Raw genomic sequence first — 3,883 nt, 5'->3', positions numbered from 1 at the left:
TTTGCAGATCCACACAACCATCACAACCAACGAAATTGATTTCTCTGAATCACCAAGAAAGAATGGTGAAGCCCAGTACCAAGGAGAAAGCACAACAAAGGGAGGCAAAATGACTACTCAATAAAGATAATTTTAGATGTCTTCAATCCTAAGATTACAAAAAGTTCTTCACAAAAAGAATTGTCCATGACAATCTTGCAGTCCTACAATTCTCCATATTGTTAGAAAGGTATACGAAATGGACCTTAGTGAGTAAAATCAAAACTCAAAATGTCATTGCATCATGATGTTTGTTTTGTGATGGTGTACAAGAGGGGAAAAAAAGTACTCTAACGTAAATTTTGTGTGCCTACATTCTCATTCCATGCACTTTCTATAAGTTAAAAGAAGACAAATCAAGAAAATAGATACATGCAATGATAAGCATTCTCTACAATTCATAACATTAAGAAAACTAGTTCAAGATTTTCACATCAATATTTGAGATCACACTCCATGATTTCATCACCACCAATAAAGAGAACCAAAAGAATTATGAAATATACAACATAATCTATGATCAAAATAAAGGTAAATATAAAAACAGCATAAAATGTAGACCACAGAAACAGCATAAAATGTAGACCACAGAAATTGCCAATGCAATAAAGGTTGTAAAGTTTAAGATGTACTGCTTAGTGCTGCTGTTTCACTGATCCTAGGTCACATTAAGAAATGGTTGTATAACTCAGTAGAACTGTTTGATTCTCCCTCCCTGTGAGCAACAAACTCGAGGGAGCTGTGGTTCAATGGTAGGCTCTAATAGCTTACTCATAGTCGCCAACATGTTCCAGGTTATCACAAAAGAAGAAAGTTCAGACAGTACAACAGCCAAAAGTTTTTGGAATGTATGTGGCTAATGTTTGTTTTTCAATAGGAGAGGTTTCAGCTTCTTCAATGAAAGACTAAATAGAAGAAAAAGAAAATAGGTAGAAAGGAGGATTTTAAATTGCAATAGGAAAAACAATATATATATGCTTACTTCTCTTTGAACTACCCTGCTGTAATTGGATATATGTTTTTGAGTTCAATTCGAAGCTTTGTGTTTGAGGGTATAATTATTGAAAGAAAATTGCAGGTTCTTCTGAGGTTTGATTTTGGGGTATTTTTAAAGATTGGACAAAACTTTTTAGTGTTTTCACAGCGGACTGCACAAAAATTTGTGCGTTCACAGCGAACTGCCTATTAGAGCTAGCACACAAACAAATAACAAAGCAGGTGATAAACCTCATAAACCTTCCCCACTGGATTAGACCCGAATTCTTTCACACGAACAGCAGGGTTTGTCCCAGGAAGATTATAAGAAAACTTACAATTCTCGAACTATTGCTGAATCAGGGAGATACTTAATCATCTTCATTTGGAATTATGGGGATTTGACAATGTGGGCTATTTCTGACACGACATTGCAAGTGGCGAATTCGGTTTCATCACTGAAATCTTCATCCCAACATAAAATGTCGTCCACATTGCAATCCCCCAATTCCTCAGCCGCATTGACAACAATCCCAGATTCATCAATTGAAACCCCTGAATGTTGATCTGTAAGTGAACAAGTACCCATTAGCTCCTTAGACAGCAATCCTGCCCTAACCTCAGAATCAATCAGATTCGGATCCCTTGGGATACAGTCAGCTCAGATCCAATAAACTCATCTGCAATTGCAGGATCAGTAGTGGAATCAAACCCTAATTCCGCCATTAAACCCTCTTCTTCCTCTTTGTAGGGCACCCGCCTCCTCTTTTTCCTGCCGCTGTGACTACCCCTGTTTTGAAGCATCTGGGCAATCAGATTCGGATTGTTCGCCACTGTAAACAGAAGCGAAATCATCTGCTGAGGCCTCTGCTCCGTCAAATCCAAGCGCCGCTTCAGCTCCTCCATATCCTTATCAATGCTTTCCTGCTCCTCCTTCAGCTGCGCAATCTCCTCAACAATGGCGTCCTCGCCCTCGTTAAGCACCTGCAAACTCTTGCTGTTCGTAGCGCCCTGTTCCCGACCATGATGATAATTTGGCCTCCTCCGACGAATGCAAGTGAGTAATTGCTTCTGCCCGCGCAAAAAGCTCTCATGGGCAAACTCCCATCGATCAGGATCCACCTTACGAAACCCCTGCGGCCCATGAAAAACAGAGCATCGGTAAGCTTATCAAAATGGAAAACTGCCCAAAAATGAAATGAAAAGATTGGCGCTAAAATTCTTCTGCAATCCATCAAACAAGTTAATGTTGATTCTGGATTCAATGGAAGTTTTCACGCACAATTGAATATGAATCGAAAACAAATTTTCATACCCAAAGCAAATTGAAATGCAGAAATGGGCTATGGATTCAATGTAATTTCTTACACACAGTCCAATCTAAGAACAGTTTCTGAATTCAATGCAAATTTATATACAATCGAATCGAAAACCAGCATTCAGTGAAAGGGTTATGCGATTCAGACATATGTGTTCAGCTGTCGAATGAAGCTTGAAATGTTGCAGTGTTTGAAGTAGCGAGGGAGGAGATTGAGGGAGAAATAATGGGGGTCCTTCACAACGAAGCTGTTATTTCCTGCGCTCCACGACACAACGAAATCTGTGGATGGGTTGTCGACGATTTCGTACGTCTTTGTAAGAAAGCGAGTTGGAATTGCGCTTGTACTTCCCTTCATTGTTTTTGCCCCCTATTTTTTAAGCTGTCGATCTATCGCAATCTTATTAGCCACTTCTTTCTCCGGCACATCTCAGCTAAATAGCTGCCGGACGGCCCTTCGCGTAAGATGGAGATATTTCTCTGTCTCAACTTTCAGAGAGGGCAACGGCTACCCAGCCAGTTCTTGTTTAGACATGGCTGCATTGTATGGGCATGCCCATTCTTCAATAATTCTGTGCTGTAAGTGGGATCAAACATTATAGAGAGTCCAACGAGCCTTGATGTGATCACTGACAGCACGATCAGCCTTTTCCACAGTGAAAATTTTCAAAACGCAGCAGATTTTGCTGAAATTTTCAGTGTATTTGTTCTTCATCATGTGTATGTTTTTTAATCGAAAATGAAAAAAAACATTGGTAAATTGTTCTTCATGATGTATATGTTTTGTAATTGAAAAAGGAAAAAAAATGACAAAAAAAAAAAAAAAAAAACGTTTTGGAAAATATGAGGAATGTTTTTTTTATAACTTTTGGACAGTTGGGGGATTTTTAGCATTATAAATAATTTTAAATAATTTTTAAATAGTATTAATATATGATTGATCATTATATGTTTTTTAATAATAATTATTATTATTGTTCAAAATTTTAAATTATTAAAAGTAATAAGATAATTCATGATCATTTTTCAAAATTAGATTTTATAATTGAAGAGGAACAACATAATAATATGATCACATTGTTAATGTTGAATTTGGCTCTAGGTAAATTTTAGGAAGAACTAATACAAATTATCCTAAATTTTATTTTAAAACATGGTGTAGGTAGATTTTGGGAAGAACAAATATAACATATTTGTTCTCATATTTTTATATTAGGTTTACATTATGATGAATAAACACATTTGTGATCATATTTTTAGGTGTAATTTGAGTAAGTAAATTTTATGTGATAATACTTCGATATTAGATTTTATTCTAATAAGTTTTTGGAGGAACAATAATTTTAAGATCATATTTTACATTGAATTTTATTCTAAATTTTACAACCAACAAACACATTTTTTAGATTGGATTTAATCCTAAACATGTTTTTGGTAAATTCTATGATCATATTTTTACATTAAGTTTTATTCTAACATATTTTAGATAAATCATAGGGGAGAACACACTTGAGATCACATTTTTAAATTGAATATTATTCAATGTAAATT

At 35.7% G+C, this 3,883-nt stretch overlaps 1 pseudogene across 1 annotated transcript; it reads right to left on the bottom strand.

Annotated features, from left to right (window-relative positions):
* Positions 1-1,260: 1,260 nt before the first annotated feature.
* Positions 1,261-2,709, bottom strand: LOC149551128 (heat stress transcription factor A-7a-like; annotated as a pseudogene). Its single transcript, XR_016352669.1, has 2 exons — positions 2,481-2,709; positions 1,261-2,148 (listed from the first exon to the last, which is right to left on the bottom strand). The product of XR_016352669.1 is annotated as a heat stress transcription factor A-7a-like (transcript).
* Positions 2,710-3,883: the final 1,174 nt, after the last annotated feature.

The sequence above is a fragment of the Cupressus sempervirens genome, chromosome 6 (assembly GCF_028749045.1).
Source record: "Cupressus sempervirens isolate cs-2001-9-10 chromosome 6, ASM2874904v1, whole genome shotgun sequence".
Lineage (NCBI taxonomy): Eukaryota > Viridiplantae > Streptophyta > Pinopsida > Cupressales > Cupressaceae > Cupressus > Cupressus sempervirens.
This window is presented reverse-complemented; position numbering and strand designations above follow the sequence as displayed.